At 34.4% G+C, this 21265-nt stretch overlaps 1 protein-coding gene across 1 annotated transcript in view; it reads left to right on the forward strand.

Moving 5' to 3' along the window:
* LOC106096337 (fatty-acid amide hydrolase 2-A) overlaps nt 1-21265 on the forward strand; it is a 70022-nt gene that overhangs the window by 43314 nt on the left and 5443 nt on the right. The gene's annotated exons all lie outside the window — the stretch shown is intronic.

The raw sequence follows: 21265 nt of genomic DNA on the forward strand, positions 1-21265 counted from the left end.
ATCGATGTTTCTCCCTTCACTCAGATTGCCTCATAAAAAACTAAAACAGAAATGGACAGAAAAAATCGATATTTCTGCTTAATATTTACCAATACGGTAATATAGGACTCAAAAGAAAGGCATTTAGGAGTAGAATAAAAATTTACCCAGGAACCGAGCAGGGGCAAACTTCCCACACATCAGTTAGTGCTTTCCGATTTAAGTTTAAACTCAATGATGAGGGACCTTTTTTATAGCCGAGTCCGAACGACGTGCCGCAGTGCGACACCTCTTTGGGGCGAATTTAGATGGCACTTGGAAAGGTCGCCAGCATTAAAAGGAGATAACAACCGCTTTAAATTTAGTCTGATGTTCTCGCCAGGTTTTGAATGCAGGCGTTCAGCGTCATAAGCGGACATAGGCTACAGTAGTACGAATTCGATATCCACATTAAGGGCGAAGTGTCCCCAACCTAAAAAGATATTAGGCAGTTAAAGAAGGCACAGAGGAGCGGGACCGGTTCGGGTAATTTTAAATAAAATTTCTCTAATGACAAAGTTTCTTTCGAACTGAATGATCGGAGATTTTCTTTGCCAATGGAAAAGGAAAGCCAGAGATCGCAACACACATCAACCACTATGGAACGCGTATTAGGTGTGAAGGCTTCAAGGCCGTACGTTGTTATGTTGTACTTATAGCGAAAACGCATCTATGATGTAAATACCACATTAGCTACGTTTGAAAACCCCGTCTGTTAGCTGTACTTTTCCCAATGCAGATTTTTTGCCACCACAATTACACTACACTTCCGTGGTATACACGTGATTCTGTGCATCTGTTGGAAGTTGTATTGATGGCATCTAACGCTAGGCAACGGCTCTTGTTGTTGCTCCGTGTGCCCAGTTTCGATTCCCAGCCGGGATCCGGCGAATCTTTTCATTTTGAAGTTTTTTGCTTGTTAGGGCGAAGATAATTTAATTTTTTTTTTGTTTCTCTTCTTTGGGCCGTACGTTTGTATGTTGTACTTATACCGAATTTATTGCGAAAACGCCTAATTAGCCACGCTCGAATACCACATTAGCCACGCTCGAAACCACCGTTTATTAGCTGTACTTTTCCCAATGCAAGTGTTTTTGTGTAGTGGCAGATTTTTTGTCTACACAATAACACTACTCCCATGGTATTCACATGGTGTCTTCGAGCGCTGGATAACGGCAACGGCTCTCACTGGGCTGGGCTCCGCCGAATCTTTTTATTTAGATTTTTTTTTAATTTAATTAACATTTCTCAAATGAAAAAACTTTATTAAAATTTTTTCTAAGACAACTTTTCAATAAAATTTCCGTTCAAGAAGTTTTTAGTAAAATATTCTTTAAAGACAAAATTTAATTATCTCATCTCTAAAGAAACACTTAATAAAATTTTCTCTAAAGACAAAAGTACTTCTAATTGATGTAGGTTTTTGGGGATTGCAAATAGGCAATATCGGTTCAGATTTGGATAAAGCTCCCATATAAAGTGGTCCTTCAACCTAACTTCTTGAGCAGCTAGAAGCCGTTATTATTATCCGATTTGTCTACAGTTTGGCACGGAGTGTTCTGTTCTGCTCTGTGCGAACTTAGTACGCCTTTACTTGTTGTATGATTTTTTTCTACATATCTCCCAGGGAACCACCCCAATAACAAAGCCATATTTGATTTACGCGTTTTAAATTAATTTAATAATTTTCTTCAGAGAATACCACATGATCTCTGGCGAATGGCATATAAATGTGGCATTAAATAGTAGAACCTTGGCGTCTGCTATCGAAAAAAGGCGCTTCAGTTGCCATTCCTTATATAAACTCAAAAGACAATTATTAAAAATCATTAAAGAGAAAAGATTGTTTGATAAGAAAATTCCAAATAGTAAGAGGAAGAGTACTTGTCGCAGACAAATTGTCTATCTAACTATTAGAAATGGATTGTTTGTGTGTTATTCCAGACGATGATTAATATGACAATATGTGAGTTCACTACTCTCTATGTTTGTCTGTGTCACTTTGTCTGTCTTACTTGTATCTTTTTTAAATTGCTTGCTGGCGGGATTGTGACTTAATTGCATTCCACGCCAATTTAATTTACATATTCGATTTTAATTGATTGTATCTATTGGAAAGAAATTTCAAAATATTTGAGATTTTTTTAATATCATCTACTACTTGCCAATTGTTGAACGATACGTAGTGGTGTTTTACAGTGAGTGATAATATCATCATAGTAGTTTAGCTTGAACCCGGAAAAGTCGGCTAATTTGATGGGGAGTGTAATTAAGATATGAAAGTTTTAGCAGACATGCAACAATTATATGTCACATAAAAATTCTTTGCATGATTTCAATGATTTGCTGTTTCAATAACAATTAAAAAAAAAACACTCTCAGCTGTCCATCGGCACCTGTGGCAGTATTGGCAATTTATGTCTTGTTATACATATTAATTGCCTGAAATGTTGTTGCCACCATTTATTACTTTTAATCGTGGCATACGAACGTGACCAGGCTTTGTTTAAAAACTTTTCTTTGGCTCTAAATCATGTCTTGCCACCTCCTACTTACGAATTTTACCCAAAATGTGTGTTCCTATGTCAGATATGTTCAGTTCCCATGGCTTTCAATCTAAAAACATTATGAATGGTTACAACCATACCCATAGCTATTTTGATTTGTATTTTCGTAATAGCTATCCCAACGTAAAACATATTCAAACTGACAATGAATACATTTTGACTATGACAAAACTGAAGACAACTTGATTATCCACAGCATACAACATTGACCGAAGACACATTGCTGCTATACATCAAATGAACTTGGCGAGTTGTAAGATTACACTGCATAAAATGTTAATAAGAACACAGGATTCACTGAATAAGGTTAAGCCAAGCGATCAGCCGACATAATTTTTTTTTTAAATTTTTGGCATTGAAGATGTCAACTTCTTCTCTTTTTACATTCATTCATTGTTTACGGTTTCTCCTATCTGTTGACACTTTCAATCGGCTGATGTGACATCCTTAATGATGTTCATGGGGCCTATCCACTTTATGTTTTCGCAAGTGACCTAACCATTTATTTGTAACAAGGTAGTACTTCGAGTGTGTGTTTTGAAAAGAAAATTCTTTATAAAAGGAATCAAACAGCTTTAGCAATTACCCAGAGCGTATTTTGATTGTGTAGTTTTTTTTTTGGAACAATATCAAGCACCAGATTCATATCATCTATTTTCCATGTTGCAAATGCAGCATAGCTTCTTCCACCTACCTATAACGTTTGATTTGTTGTTTTACCAACATATTGTACTTATTAAATTCTTGTGCAGTGTACGCATCTATTAAAATACAACATCGTAAGATTGTCATTTTAAACAATGAATCCACATAGTATGCCTGATATAGGCACATCCATCCAACTATCCAACCATCCATTCAGTCTCTTATTCATTCATTCATACAATTGGGGGTATATCAATGTCGATCCATCCCGTCGAGTAGACATCATTTTATGTTCATGTTCAAGAAAATAATTGTAATTGTTTCTATTTAAGTTAATGCGAATTCATAACTCCGTGACACAAAAAAACAGGCCAATGAACACTACCAAGTAATGGCCATCCCCATATACTCGTACATATGTACATATTTACCTACACTTGACTTAACTTGACAATAACAATAATAACCCCCACAACGATGGTGGTCCGGGTTAAAACGCGTATGAGGTCTAGAGACTAAAGTACTAAACGAAATTAAAAGAAATAATTAAAAAAAAAAACAACAAGAAAACAAGCAAAGATATATGACAAATTGGCAATGATTTTAAGAAACAAAATGAAACTCCAAAAACACTTGACTAATAAATGCTACTATTCTACGGGTTGCATACTAGAAAAATTAGCATTTATAAGTTTAGATGATTCATTTGGGAATATTTGAGAACTTGTGCTTTGTATTTTTTTTTTTTTTTGATTTATTTAAATGTTTAAAAACAACATTAACGCCATTATTGTCAAGGGTTTGTTGAGAACATATGTAGCGGAAATAAAAGTTGACACCAATTGACCAACATGTTGCACGACAAATATTTCAATCTTAATATACTAATATTTATTTACCGACCATTAGCCGTGTGATGAATATGAATTTATATTTTGACATTTGTTTTAATTAACTGACATCAGTGTTAGAAAATAGTCGTCGGCCTCAATACACGAACTTATCAATCATCTATTATTTATTGATCGCTGCATAGGATGAGTTGGAGAATGTTGATTTAGTTTTAAGATGGCTACTCTACTGAGTGTAAGAGTAAAGGTGTCATCACACTACATGTTCTTGTCTCATGACATGTCAAATTTTGGTATTTTTAAAGTTGCAAACATAGTGTGATACTGTATGCATTGACATCGAGGGGGCTTTTAACAATGTGCGTATCGACGCACTGATCCAATCCTTAGACCAGTATCAGGTGGACCCGGCGCTTAGTGACTGGATAAACCATATGCTAAGGAACAGCTGGATAAATTGTGTGTTTAATGGCATAAATATAAGGGAGAAAGTGGCACAAGGCACGCCACTCCTATGGGTGACCACCATAAATGACCTATTACGGATGCTGCCTGGGGAAGGATTCGAACCCGTCTGCTATGCCGACGATGTTATAATATTTCTAAGGGGTAAGGATCCGAATGAACTATGCAGAAGAGCCGAAAGGGCCTTGCATATAACTGGGCTAGACCTCGAGGTCTCAATTTTAACCCAGAGAAGAGTGAAATATGGCGGTTCACAAGGAAGATGAAGGTGGTTCAATTTAACACACCACGTTTCCTCAATAAGACGATTTCGATATCTGACACCGTCAAATACTTAGGTGTGATCTTGGACAGGAATCTGAATTAGAAGTGTCACATTCAGATGTTGGGTACTATGCAGACGGGTCTTAGGCTCGAAATGGGGCTTGAATCCGAGGATAGTCCACTGGCTCTACAGGAGCCTGATTAAACCAATACTTACTTACGCCTCATTAGTTTGGTGGTCTGCTATGGAGAAAAAGTGCAACATAAGGACCATACAACAGGTTCAGAGAACATGTTGTCTTGGCATAGGCGGAGCGAGTGTGAACATTTTTACCGACAGTAAAATTGCCATAAGGGCAAAAACAACCAGGACGGTAAGGTCACGAACAGTCTTGTAGGGTAAAAAGGAGATTAACGCCTTTTCTGAGAATGGCAAAATCCGCATCGTTTGGATGCCGGCTCTTACATTAAAGTCAGGGGAAATGAAAGGCGGACGATTTGGCGGTGAAAGCCAGAGTACTGGCGTCAATAAACTTGATTAACTCGAAGCCTTTCCGGTCGACGCAGTCCGAGTTAAGGGAGTGAGCGACGAATGCGCATGCAACATTGTGGAGCAGCGAAACGGTCGGTACGACGGCGAAAATCCTATGGGAGACCCAGATCGCGAGAAGACGAGGCTACTACTGTAAGGAAGTAAGAAGGAGGTCAGTATAGCTATTGGTATCATAATGGGAAAAATAGGACTACGTGCTCACTTATGTAAAATCGGTGCGGCAAGTGATAGCATGTGTAAGGCATGTGGGGAAGATGATGAGACGTAGGAGCTTTTCCTTTGTCATTGCCCGGCTTTCGCGTCTAACAGAGCACTTAGGTGGAGACACAATACCAGACATGAACCAACTTAAGGGAGTGGTATTGAAAACAATTAAGGATTTTGTAAGCAGCACGGAATTCCTACCTTAAAATATTCTTTTTAGAGGTTACTTTATAGTTTTTTAGAGCGCACAACAAGCCGATTTCTGGCTTAGGTGTATGCCCATAGTGGCATGGGGCGGATTAATATCTGCACCCTCTTTTCAACCTAACCTAGTGTGATACGAATAAAATTACCCATGAAAATCACTATTAAAAAAAGCACTGTTATTTTGTTAATTTGAGCGATGCTGTCAAAAACATTAAGAAATCAGCTGTTTTTGTTGTCAGTTGAATGAAAGCAACCCCAAAATTAAATTTCCTTCAAAAATTTTACAATTTGTAGCCATACTAAATCAGCTTTTGTTCACATATTTCGGTTATGTCATACAAAAATAACATACTGGTGTTATAGCAAAAATCATGAATCGTATGTAGTTTGGCAATTTTGACACACATGATGAAATACCAATGATACATAAAAGGTGATATGTCATAAGACAAGAACATATAGTGTGATAGAACCTTAAATATAAGATCCGTCGAAAATCCATGCTAGTGGGTATACATAGGATGTATACCACTAAATTTTAAAAGTGCCGTTTTTACTTGTTCCGGTTCACAAATGACAACTTATTGCAAATTACCCAAAATTTGACGAACATATGTGTTAAAGCTATATCTAAATATGAACCGATTTCGATCAAACTTCTTAGATAATGTGGTACTCGTCGAGAAAAGCGTTGTGCAAAATTTTGGCAAGATTTGTCAAAAAATGTGTATCTAAATCTGGACCGATTTTTATGAAATTCACTAGTGATGTCCAGAGTCATAAAAAAATCCTTTCTACCAAATTTCGAGAGAATCGGTTAACAAATAAGCGCTTTATTGCAATATTTCTCAAAATCGGACGAACATATATATGGGATCTACACTTAAATTTGAATCGATTTCGACCAAACTTCTCATATACTTTGGCAGTGGTCCAGGAAAGCGTTTTCAAGATCAATAAATGCGCTTGATGTGACTCTAGAAGTTAAAATTTAACGACATATATACATATGGCAGCTATATCTAATCTGAATTTCTATGAAATTCATCTATAATGTCGAGGGTCAAGTGAAAATCCTTCATGCCATATCGAATAAGAAAGTGATTCTGAGTCAAACGGTATACTTATCAATGGGTCTATCTCTCACTGCACCACAGTAGTGGTGTAGGGTATAAAATACCCACTTTATCGGCATTTCAAGAGGGTTTGACAAATAAATTTTTCCAAATAGCCGGGTTCTTGAATGATTAGTTTTCGAGATTGGATTTATCAAATTGTGTCTAAAACCCCGTTTACACTGACTGTTCTTTAAATCCGGATTTAATGGCTCGATCAACTGTTTTCCCTTTATAAAATCAGCTGACGCCATCCTTTACTCCGGATTTAATGACCAGTGTAAACGGGGTTTAACATCTTTCTACAACTTTGGCAAATATTGTCCGCTCGGTGGGATTTAAAAAGCGGGTTGTTCATTTAAAACTCTCTATTTCACCCCAGGATAAGTCATCCGTTAAATATTTAAGAAGATCGGTTGTAATTACCAGATTGACTTCATGTTCATATAAATGCAAATTTTCCCATGAACATTCCATTAAGAAACAGGGGAAAACATCTCACATATCAATGAGTGCTGTCCGATTCAAGTTTAAGATCAATGTTAAGCGGCCTGCTTTTTATAGAAGAGCTTAAACGGCGTGCCACAGTGCGACACCTCTTTGTGGGGAAGTTTTTACATGGCTGCCATACCAATTAGTGCAGTATCTCACATATGTTGCCAGCATCAGAAGGGGATTACCACCGCTGAAAAAATTTTTTATGATCTCGCCAGGATTCGAACCCAAGTGTTCAGCGTCATAGGTGGACATGCTAACCTCTGTGCTACGGTGTCCTCCTGTTAATAAACACCCTATACACCCAGAGAAATAAATTTGCTGATATCAGCAAACACTGTCTGTTGATTATAAGTTCCAATTTTCTTTCTCAAATTATGAACTTCAAAGCAATGATTAAATCAATCTCTATATGTTAATATACATTTTTGGTCATGATAGCGGTAAATCTTTTGTTAAATAGCTTCAATATGATTTTAGTAAATATTTTGTCTGCTGGTATTTTAAATCTTTAAATACTATAATGTAAGAGTCAATATACAAATTTTTGAAGAATATTTGAAATTTTTAGGCTAGTTTTAATTTTTTATCATCTGAAAAAATCAGAAATTGTTTGCTATTTTAGCAAAAAATTACTGCTTTCCCATTTTCAGCAGACTTTATTATTGTTTCAGCAAACATTTTTGCTTTTTTTTGATAAAAAAATTGCACTGAGTTTATGAAAATAAAAGGTAAATCCCCGAAAAATGGTTAATGTATTTATATACTCATTAACATAGGTTGGAGGGATACATTTTAATAATAACATTTAATGGTTTCTCGTGGAGCTCTTAGAGGTCACTGTTGACATTTAAGTCAACTTGTAATTACTTATATGATAAAATGAGATTTTTTTTACGATGTCATTATCTTTTCACGTCTTGTCTAGAAAAAATTAACTTCTGAATTATTTTGTTTTGTGCTTACACCAGCCAAAAGTTTTAATCATTTAATTGAAGAAGATGAAACCCACAGAGTTAATCTCTGTGCGCAAAGAAAGCTGAAAAAGCATATAAAATGAAATATTTTTTCTAGGTGGAAGAAATTAAAATAGTATGAGAAATTAAAACACTTCCGAAATAATGAAGTATGTACAATATGTATGTAAATACAAAGCAAACACTTTATCTTAATTTTTGCTTTAAACACAAGTATTGTATTATGACATCGGGTGTTGGCTTTCAAGAAGAAGTTTAACTCATATTTTTAATTTAATATTATGATTAAAAAATTTTCTTTTTTTAGGATAAGGGTTTGCCATTTTGTTTTAAAAATGATTTCAGTCAAGTGGATTCAAAATTTGAGTTTACTTTCTTCAATTACGTTTACTACGCTTAAACGTCTCGGTAGCCGAGTTGACAATGTAGTCGAACATACCAGTGGTCATCGTGTGGGTTCAATTTCCAAATGAAAATTCAAATATTACAGAAATGTTGTCTAAATTTCAAGTTTCTAACCCATCCTAAGGAATCTACTCGAGTTAATAATAATTAACTCAACGTATTCTTTTTATAATCAGTTTTTAGTTTGTTGATGGGCTGCCAAAATATTTTGACTAACTACGTAATGAATACGCACATCAAACGAGAGTTTATCATCAATGGTGACACCCAAGCATTTCAGACTATGTACAAAATCAATGTCCTCACCATTATAAGTCAAATTCAGTTGAATATAGAATAGAATAGAAGAGCTTGAACGGCGTGCCACAATGGGAAACCTCTTTGTAGGGAAGTTTTTACATGGCTGCCATACCAATTAGTGCAGTATCTCACAAATGTCGCCAGCATCAGAAGGGGATAACCACCGCTGAAAAATTTTCTTATGTTCTCGCCAGGATTCGAACCCAGGCGTTCAGCGTCATAGGTGGACGTGCTAAACTCTGTGCTATGGTGTCCTCTTGTTCATAAACACCCTATACACCCAGAGAAATAAGTTTGCTGATATCAGCAAACACTGTCTGTTGATTATAAGTTCCAATTTTTCAACTATTGAAGGAAACTTTCTCAAATTATGAACTTCAAAGCAATGATTAAATCAATCTCTATATGTTAATATACATTTTTGGTCATGATAGCGGTAAATCTTTTGTTAAATAGCTTCAATATGATTTTAGTAAATATTTTGTCTGCTGGTATTTTAAATCTTTAAATACTACAAAATATAAGGTAAGAGTCAATATACAAATTTTTTAAGAATATTTGAAATTTTTAGGCTAGTTTTAATTTGTTATCATCTGAAAAATGCAGAAATTGTTTGCTATTTTAGCAAAAAATTACTGCTGTCCCATTTTCAGCAGACTTTTTATTGTTTGAGGAAACATTTTTGCTTTTTTTTTTGATAAAAAAATTTCACTGAGTTTATGAAAATAAAAGGTAAATCCCCGAAAAATGGTTAATGTATTTATATACTCATTAACATAGGTTGGAGGAAAACATTTTAATAATAACATTTAATGGTTTCTCGTGGAGCTCTTAGAGGTCACTGTTGACATTTAAGTCAACTTGTAATTACTTATATGATAAAATGAGATTTTTTTTACGATGTCATTATCTTTCCACGTCTTGTCTAGAAAAAATTAACTTCTGAATTATTTTGTTTTGTGCTTACACCAGCCAAAAGTTTTAATCATTTAATTGAAGAAGATGAAACCCACAGAGTTAATCTCTGTGCGCAAAGAAAGCTGAAAAAGCATATAAAATGAAATATTTTTTCTAGGTGGAAGAAATTAATATGGTATGAGAAATTAAAACACTTCCGAAATAATGAAGTATGTACAATATGTATGTAAATACAAAGCAAACACTTTATCTTAATTTTTGCTTTAAACACAAATATTGTATTATGACATAGGGTGTTGGCTTTCAAGAAGAAGTTTAACTCATATTTTTAATTTAACATTATGATTAAAAAATTTTCTTTTTTTAGGATAAGGGTTTGCCATTTTGTTTTAAAAATGATTTCAGTCAAGTGGACTCAACATTTCAGTTAACTTATGGACACTCTTTACTACGTTTAAACGTCTCGGTAACCTAGTTAAAACGTAGTCGAACATACCAGTGTGGTCATCGTGTGGGTTCAATTTCCAAATGAAAATTCAAATATTAAAGAAATGTTGTCTAAATTTGAAGTTCTTAACTCATCCTAAAGAATCTACTTGAGTTAATACTAATTAAATCAACGTATTCTTTTTATATTCAGTTCTTAGTTTGTTGATGGGTTGCCAAATTATTTTGACTAAGTACGTTATGAATATGCACATCAAATGAGAGTTTGTCATCAATGGTGCCACCCAAGCATTTCAGACTATGCACAAAATCAATGTCCTCACCATTATGTGTCAGTCGGAATTCAGTTGAATGCCGGGATGAGTAGAGAAAAGTAAAGCCCTAGTCTTAGAAGCATTAACAGATAAGCTGTTGGAACTCATCCAATTATGTAACGAGCTTGTTATGAAATCAATCTTGGCTTGTAGATCATCAATGTTATGAATATCGCCCTGGAACAGCATCTGCACATCATTGGCTTAAGAAAAGGGCAAACAAATTATAAAAAGAAAGGGCCACTTCTCCGCTTCTTACTAGCAAAGAAGCTTCTTACTAGCAAAATATTCGACCGATCCCCATGGACCAAAAAGGTATGAGCAAAATAATTTACAGGCATCTAGACCGAGCCCAAAAAACCGGTGAAGTTTTCGGACCAAGACAAAATGGTCTACGCGATCGAAAGCCTTTTCCAAATCCAACGATAGCAGAAAGCATATTTTATCATGAGAAAAATTTTCTTAATGGAGTCAGTTAATCCCAACAGTAGCATAGATGTGCTACTCTGACTCCTGAAACCACATTGAGAGACAGAAAGCAATCTGCAACGTTCTAGGTAATCAACGAGCTGTTTCTTTAAAACATACTCAACCACCTTGGGCAAAAAAGGAAGAAGTACGATGGGTCTATATTTGGTACGTATGTAGATGGTCATACAAGAATTCGTTGAATTTTACCCAAATCGGTTAAGAATTGCGTCCTGAAAAGGTTAAAAAATTCATATCAGGAGATCAGTTTATATGGGAGCTATATCAAGTTTTGAACCGTCATGCAAAATTTCAGCCAAATCGGATAGGAATTGCGACCTCTAGAAGCTCAAGAAGTCATGTCCCCAGATCTGTTTACATGACAGCTATATCAGGTTATGATTTGATTTGAACCATACTTGGCACAGTTGTAGGACATCATAACAAAATACTTCGTGCACAATTTCATTCAAATCGGATAAGAATTGCGCACTCTAGAGACTCAAGAAGTCAAGACCCAAGATCGGTTTATATGACAGCTATATCAGGTTATGAACCGATTTGAACTATACTTGGCACACTTGTTGGACATCATAACAATACACGTCGTGCGAAATTTCATTCCAATCGGATAAGAATTGCGACCTCTAGAGGCTCAAGAAGTCAAGACCCAAGATCGGTTTATATGGCAGCCATATCAGGTTATGGACCGATTTGAACCATACTTAACACAGTTGTTTGATATCATAACAAAACACGTCGTGCAAAATTTCATTCCAATTGGATAAGAATTGCGCACTCTAGAGGCTCAAGAAGTCAAGACCCAAGATCGGTTTATATGACAGCTATATCAAAACATGAACCGATATGGCCCATTTACAATACCAACCGACCTACAATAAGAAGTATTTGTAGTATTCAAGCGGCTAGCTTTACTCCTTCGGAAGTTAGCGTGCTTTCGACAGACGGACGGACGTACATGGCCAGATCGACATAAAATGTCGCGACGATCACGAATATATATACTTTATGGGGTCTCAGACGAATATTTCGAGTAGTTACAAACAGAATGACGAAATTAGTATACCCCCCATCCTATGGTGGAGGGTATAAAAAGCAAAATATCTCCCCTTCCACTTGTGTGCATTCCACACACGTGGTAACGAAATGCTGCTATGCCAAAATAAAAAGGAACCAATCAAAACATCCCTTCGACACGCCGTGCAGAAATCGTTACAATTTCCTTCTTAAATGTCGAAATAGAAAAAATAAATTCCCTCAGACTTGTTGAACCAATTTCTTTCCATTTAAGACTGGTACTATATTCGTTTTTCGCGATATTTTTCGCCGATTACTTTTTTGAGATAATAGATTTTAAAGCAAAAAACGTGATGATTTCTTTCAGTCGGACATTCCCTTATTACTTATGGTAAAATTTTAATTAAATGGTTATTTTATCGTTGTTATTTTCGTAATGTTTCAAAAAAGTAATCGCGAAAAAAGGAGTTTTCAACGGTGAAAAACGAACATAGTACCAGCCATTAGGTAAGAATTATCATATCTTTCGTCTGACTATGTGCAGACACGTTGGACGTCAGATCATATTGTTAGCTGGGTAGTGAGAATTTGTAACTACCTTTGTTGTTACTGTTACACGGTTAATATGATGTTGTTAGTATTTTTTTGTGTTCCCTCACAAACCGCAACCAAGAACTGTCATTGTTTTCTGGTAAATCACAATTGCATAACTGGATGTCAATACACTTCTTGTAGCGGATGAGATTTTGAACTTGTTACTGTTAGTTGCTGTCGCAGCAGACGCAGGCAGCAATAAAGTTTATGTGACGTTCTTAATATAGCTTCGTTTTACTTACGCTCTCCGTCGCTCTCAAACTCCCAATCGGCAATTATCATTTAAAATGCAAAGTACAAAGTACAGTAACAAAACCAACTGCTGCCAGAGAGCTTGAGGGAAATGAGAAATATGTGTCTTAAAATAAAGGGAAGAAATCAAAGCTAATGACGTCATATTTTAGTAATGCTAGTTTAGTAAACGAAAGAAAAGGTTGAAGCAAAAATTTTTTCCCGCATTAAATAACAGAAAAAAAGAAAAATTTAAATATGCAAGCTGAGAGTAAACAAACTATTTTCGTTATGTTTGAACATAGCCCACCTGGTTAAAATAAGCATTTTTACAAACCGTTAGACACAAACTTCATTAGTTTCTGTGCAGAACAAAGCTTGCCGCCACCCATCAGCGAAATTGTAAACTACCAAAAATGTTATGCTCTTTTAAGATAACTAAAAGTAAATTCATAAACAGCACAACAAAGTTACTCTTCACGGCTTTATTTGCTATTCAAATTTATTTATTTTTACTAAGCCCACATAAATAAAATACGCCTATTATTGTTTTTGGCTGAATGTGCGTTGTTATTCGCAATTTGCCCGCATATATGGCATAGCAGCTCACATTCGTAGTATTCCTATTCACATCGCCATATATAATCATTTTTTTTTTCCATTTTACCATAGCGCAGATTATATTTATCGTTATTTCGTTGCGCGCTTGACTGGCAGACAGATTCTTCAATCGATAAGAAAGGTAGATGCAAGAGATACACACATCACATTTTGCATCAAAATTGTCCATTATTGTGTTTTATTGTTAATGCATATGAATATGATTTTGCAACAGCATAACTAATTCGAAGAAAACCTTGTAACGGAACATCAAACAATTAACACATTGGCATTTACTCTTAAAACGGCATGTTTTCTTGTGTTATGATACCCTGCAAATGGACTGATTTCAATATCTTAAACTGTTGTGATATCACAGTTAAGTGGAAGTTAAGTTTTATTTAGCTCCTTTTAAGAACTCTACACACGCGAAGTGAAACTATGCGGACTACTTTGCTTACGAGCACTACTTTGTAAAATTTTCTCACACTTTTCACTCTATCATAATGAAATATTTTTTGTACAATTAGCTTCAGCCCATCACGCAACAGGGGCCGAATTTTTATTTGTTATTTATTATTGAGTGGATGTTTTACCAATTTTAAACATTTATCACGGATTTAAACATTTGCGCTTTTAAATTTAAAAAATCCTCGTTCAATATAAAAATGCATGATTCACATTAGGGAGATTTCAAACCAGTTTACTTGTTCATGTGTGTGGTAATTTGGCCCTAGACTAGTTGGACGAAATGACTTGTATAGCATCCTGTGCTGTTTCCACTCTGTGGGGGTCCTTAAAGCAATTAAATGGAATCTTAGGGGATCATTTTTGACACTTTGCACTTGTGATAACATAATATCATTTATTAATCTCCATGTCCATTTAAGGGCTCTGTCCTCTACCTCAAAACTGACAAAAAAACAAGTAAAAGCGTGCTAAGTTTGGCCGTGCCGAATCTTATATAACCTCCACTATGGATCGCATTTGTCGAGTTCTTTTACTGGTATCTCGTTTTATGCCAACAAAGGATTAAAGAAAATAAATGCTATTTAGCAATGGTCCAATTCGGACCATAATTGAATTGAATGTTGGAGACAATAGCAGAAGTCATTGTGTAAAATTTCAGCCAATTCGAATAAGAATTGCGTCCTTTAGAGACTCAAGAAGTAAAATAGGAGATCGGTTTATACGGGAGCTGTATTAATCTATAGACCGATTCAAACTATATTTGACACGTATGTTTAATGGGAGAAGCCGTTGTACAAAAATTGCATTAGCTTCTTAAGATCCTCTATACAGGTCAGGGATTTCGCAAGGTCTTTAGTGATATCATACTGTCGATATATGTATGCTCATTCCTAAATTTCGTGTTTGAAGGATTTGACTAAAGTGATTGCGATTTGGCACACACTTCTGAAACATGGATGCAACAGATGTACTGCGTCACAACATTACGGCATCTTATGACATAGTGTATTGTTTTGATCGCACGGTATGATTTTCGTCATTTGATGATTTGCAAATTAGAGCACAGTATTAGCCTATTTAAATTCGGAAATTGATCAATACCAAGTTTTGACACATATCTGAATTATAATTGGGGTTACAGCGCAGCAATATGCAGACAGAAATAAAGACAAAATCGACGAAATCCTTAAAAATATAACATTAATAATATTGAATCCAAAATCCAGATCGATCGAATTGTTGCCAATTTTATTACCTAATAAATACTCTTCAACTCCGTTAAATTATGTTGTTAAGATAAATTTAAACCTGACACCACTTAATGATATCAGAGAAGTCTAGCATCTTACTTCCGTGGGAAAATTTCAATTAGCAATTTACATGTGCACTATATGATACATCTTCAAATTTAATTTGCAACTTTTTTGAATGGAATTTCACCCTGAAATCTTAACCTTCATCTCAAACATTACATATCTAAACTCACTCTTCCAGCACGTAATTACTCATTCATTAAATATTACAATCATAACAATATGTAGTTATCAATGACAATTAGCTGCACATTTGGTATGTAATTTCAAAATACTTTGCTAATAATGTCGTACGTATATACATAGTACGTCAGTTATGATAATTAAATGTGGCAATAATAATAATAAAAACAAGTGTCTATTTAAATAAAAAAAAAATCCCCCCATTTATTCATTACTTCATATTTTTGTTTACCAGTTGTCAACATCAAGGGAAAACTACTGGTCTCCGGTTGCAGTCATTTAAATTACACAGAAATCAAAGAAACACAAAAATTGCAATGCAAACAAATGTTGTGGAATTTTTCTGTTTAACAAGAAAATGCATGAAATAATATTAAAAGGACCCGCAAGTTATTATTTGAACTATGGTATGACTTTAAACGAGAGGAAATTCCATTAGAATTGGTAAATAGTACAACAATCCTTGCTATGCTAATATTTATGTGTAAGAATTCCAAATAATTCTTCTTCTCTTCTCGAAAATGGCTGAACCCATTTTATTGAGATTTTATATTATTGGAGAAATTAGTTTCGTGGTTCCGGTGAAAAAAGGGTGTAATTTTTTTAAATATAAGAAGAGGAGGGGCGGACCCTTCTCCTTACCATCTCGATGACGGTTGAATGGATTTAAGCGAAATTTTCTTTGCACCCTTAAAGTAGACCAATAGCACTAAATTGGTATAAAACTTTGGGGTCAAATAACCTTGGGGAACGCCCCATCAACAAAACTTACAAACTGGCATATAAAACGATCACGACAATTTGGGTATCACATAAAAGGTTTTTAAGAGTAGAGTACGTATTAGTCCCAATTGGCCAGCTTTGTGTTACATATACTATATGCAAATTTGCATATCACCTCTTTTAAAAACTGTGTTTGGAGCAATTAAAAAATTAATAGGTTTAATTAATTTCATGAATGCAACCGAAAAAAAATCCAAAAAAATTTTGACGAAGTCAACCGAAATATCGGAAATAAACTGAAACAACACCCTAAAACACTTTGTTTTAACTGACCTGCAGCCGAAACCATTAAGTAAGTCATAAAAAATTTTGAATCAAAAATGTAATTGAAAACAAAGTCCTTTTCAATGGATTCGTTTTATGTTTTAATTGAATCTTAAAACACTTATCAACAACAATCGTGATTGAATTTTATTAGTTGTAATTAAAAAAATTATTTCAATCAATCATTATATTAATTGAATGTGAAACGTTTTTCAATCATAAAGTAATTGAAAATTTTTTAATTTTCCATTAAATAAATAGTTGATCGAATCATTTTCTTTATCGAATCTGAAAACATTTTCCATTAACGATATAACTGAGAACGTTATCTTCTTCAATAAAAAAATTAATTGTTTCAATCATTTCTCTAATTGGACCGAAAAATCTTTGAATTGCGAATTGGTCTTAGATCCTATACGCCTTCTTTTGTAATATCTGCAACATAGCCTTTAATTGAATTTACTGAAGCAGCTGTACATGATGATGAAGTAAAATCAACCAAAGGCTATATTGTCCCCTACGGCGTAAATGGATGGAGATTTCAAACAGTCATACGTCTAACATTTCAAAAAAGCGGAAACCGTTTCTATGCATTGCATTACCCCGATATATAGGGCAACCCCTACTCGGCATCCGAACTTTTTTGGATAACCCCCGAGTGGAAGTTTTTGTTCATAGGGGTGCCCACGGACCTTTGCCCAAACAAAGCACCTCAACTTCATGTACCCAGAGGTTAACATCTGTTGTAGGAATTAATTACAATTAATATCAGTAAGGAAAGGCAAAAGTCGGGCGGATCCGACTATATAACATACCCTACACGCCGAACTGACTCAAACAAATGAAATTTTTTTTAGATTCATTTAAAAATATTATTAAATCAATTAATTTTTTAATTGAAAATTTCAATTACGATCATAACTGAAAAGAAGTTCAAACTGAAATAAAAAAATAATAGAATCAAATAATTTTTTAATTGCAAATGACAAAAATTTCAATCACAATCGTAATTGAAAAAAGTTCAGATTCAATTAAAAAAATTATTCAATCAATTAATTTTTAATTGAAAATTACCAAAAAAAAAAATAAAAAAATTCGGATTCAATTAAAAATTTATTGAATCAAACATTTTTATATTCAATTAAATTGTTGATTAAAAAAAATGTTCGTTAAATTTTTTTTTGGGTAGGATATATGAATGTTTCCATTAGATAGATGGAGGATAAAAAATCTTCAATTTATTCTATGATGTATCTAAATTTCTAGAAGCATCTCATTGATGCATTCTCGAACATCCTGTGTCGAATAATGGCTTGTAATCATAATTATTGTCTTATAGATTAAGTCATAGCGGTGCGGAGATTAGTTTGTCTGTGGTAATTCTTTAACAGCTTTAAAAAAGGTTTCTGTCTTTTTATATGTGTTTCTCCTCAGGTTTCTTTAAACTTAATCATATATGAAAACAATAACCTTCATGCATATGAAAAAACAAAATATTTTTAATTATTACAAATGTTATTACAATAACTCAAAGACAGATACAGTATATGTTTGAATGTTATAATATGATATCTTATTTTTTTACAAATCTACCTAATTTAGATGGTTTAAACATACATACATACCTTAGCAAAGGTCATCTTTATATCCATTTCATATTTATATGTTGATGCTTTTCATTTAAACCAAACATATAAAGTCCAAACATATTTCATTAGTTTTAAATTTTGTCTAGTCAATTGTGTGACCCACCTTAATGTCTACACACTTGTAAGCATTGTCGACATAACATGTCTCAGTTTGTTTGACTGCTGCTACTGCTTGCCATACGTAACTACACTTTGACCTTAAAGCAATGGCATGATTGCAGCTCAACTTTAATGGTTCAACTGGAAAATGTTCATGCTATTTCTCATTCACAGTCGGATGAACAATTGGCCCCGGCTGTAAACATATCTAGGTCATGATGTGATTAAAATTTTTACTTGACTTCTACTTCTATGCACTCCGTTTGGATATTTAGTTTGCTTAAAATTGCATTTAATCGAGGAATTTTAAATTTCAATTACAGTAATCTTTTTCAAATGCTAAACAATTAAATAAATTTCCTAGATTTTTTGACTGAGCATGAACATAATTCATAAACAATGAAAATACGTGTACTACAGCAAGTCAAAAATTATTTCAAAATAATACTAATGAAGAGTCAAAAGTTGGGGATTATAAAGCGGACTTTATAATACAGTTGCCTGTATATTTAGACCTTCAGTAATGTAGGGGTAGGCTCAAGGCGTATTTAATAAGGTGGCCGCATCGGCGAATTGCTACAACAAATCATCTTTTTTGGGAACTTGTTATGTCAAAATTTGTAAACGGGGCAAAGAAAATTAAATTCGACGTGACATTTAAAAATTTTCTTCAAATTTGCTTCGATCAATCAGAACAAGAAGAACGTTTACTGAATTGAGTTCATACGATGTTGATGGGCGGAAAATTTAGCGTACCACTAGCAAAAGGCTTCAATAGGAATATTGTGACTAGAGCTCAAGGACGGTTTTTGTATCCTTTTTTGGCGCTCTTGGATAATTGTGGGATTTTTATAGTATGCTTTCAAGATTGGCCAATCCCCGAAAGATAAAGTTGGTGCTATTCAACAACATGAAGTAATTTGGTGTCTTCACGGGATCTCTCTTAGATGGGGTCGAGCTATCGCTCTCACTACTGTTGGGCTTCAAATCGAGCTGGTTGACGGTTGTATACCTATGGTAGCACTGTCTGAATTGGTTCAGGATTATGGCTAAATAAACTCCCTTTTTCCTGTTCAAAATATTTCCACGCACATAGACTTTCGCCATTTTGACAGCCATAGGGACTTGCAATGGTAGATTGGAGGGAACTTCTTCAGCTCGCCTGGCCCCCATTATTGTTATTCATGTTGGCTCCTTATCTTCTTCATTCTAATATCTGGCATTGTACCGCCGTAAATTTTGTCTTTTTTCTACAGCACTTTTTGAATCAATTTCGGGGGCGACGTAATAAACCTAATGAAGCTGATAGCGATTGAGATTGTTAGACGCGTACCTAGATAATGGTATGCATCTTACAACCTCAAACGTAAGTTTACGAACCAAGACAGCAGCAAACAGAAAAATCAATTTATAAATATTTATTTCGAAGTTTAAATATTTGTAGGGCGAATTCAAAAATGATTTGACATATCAAATTCCATCAGCTGTGCTGATGCGCCCACCTTATTAAATACGCCTTGGGTGGGCTATTAACATGGTAAAAATTGATTGCAACATTCAATTTCCTAGTTTCCTAAACTATGGATATCAAATTACTCAAAATTCCAGTTTAGAAGAAAAAAAAATCCATTGCTTGAATTGTAACGAGTATCTATTGTCATAAACAAAATGGAATATTACGTAAAAGCTGCATGGATTGTAAAAATTATTCAAATTAATATGCTGTGGCAATAGATTTTTACATTCATAAAACTAATTGTTTATGGCCGTTTTTATAGTAGTTCTATTAATCGATTCCACAGAAAAACCCCCCACAAGTGGAAAACAACAATCATCCGACTTCCATGCTGTTTTATGAAAGACAGAATTGTTTCTTAATTATTCTCAAATGAAGACTGAAAATGCTTTGTCATTTCACGTTCAATTTTTTTTAACGATTGTTTTCCTCCATTGACGCCCATTGATAATTGGCTATACGTTACAACTGTTTTTTTTTTCCTTTCAATTGCTAGAATAGAATTAATAACCTTGACTTTCGCACCGAAAGTTGTCTTTGTATGTCATACTAAGTTGCAAAAAATTTTTTTCTAAGAATAATGTTGCCTAAGTGGCCACTTTAATGTTAAGAACTATTTAAGCGAAATTTTCCACTTGCCCTATCAATGAATAGAAATAAATAGTGGGATTAGCCAAACTATTTAGGTCAATAGATCTAATAACATTTAATGTCTCGCCAGGATTCGAACCTAGGCGTTCAGCGTCATATGCGGATATGATAGTCTCTGCGCTACGGTAGTTAAAATAAACTTTAGAATAGGTTAGAAAATAATATTGTTTAAAAGAAAATTGAAACTATGTAAATTTGAAAACAGCTAATTTCGAAGAAAAATGGAAAATCTTTTTTTAAAAATTGACGCGTTGCTGATGTTTTGGATATTGTGAGGAAGAGTATTCCAAAGACGTATGGTACTCTATAAAACTGCCATTCGGATACTAAGCTCCTTCTTCTAAAAGGGATAAATGATTTTATGTAAGAATAGTAGAGATCTAGTTCTAAGTAGATTGTCGAAGCTACAGCCATAAAGGGAAGTAGCCAAGTGAGAAACATGTTGAGTCCTTCTTATACCATAGACATAATGCTGTTGAATACTACATTTAATTTTCGTTGGCTTAGTGAATGACAGTTTGAGAAAAGTTCACACCCATAGATCAGACTAGGAATTAGATATGTCTTTGCTAACAGATTGGTGTATGCAGTACACGCAGCTTTGCATATGTCTGCCTGGCAGTAGCATTTATATGATTTGATCAAATTTGACCAAAACTT

The sequence above is a fragment of the Stomoxys calcitrans genome, chromosome 2 (assembly GCF_963082655.1).
Source record: "Stomoxys calcitrans chromosome 2, idStoCalc2.1, whole genome shotgun sequence".
Lineage (NCBI taxonomy): Eukaryota > Metazoa > Arthropoda > Insecta > Diptera > Muscidae > Stomoxys > Stomoxys calcitrans.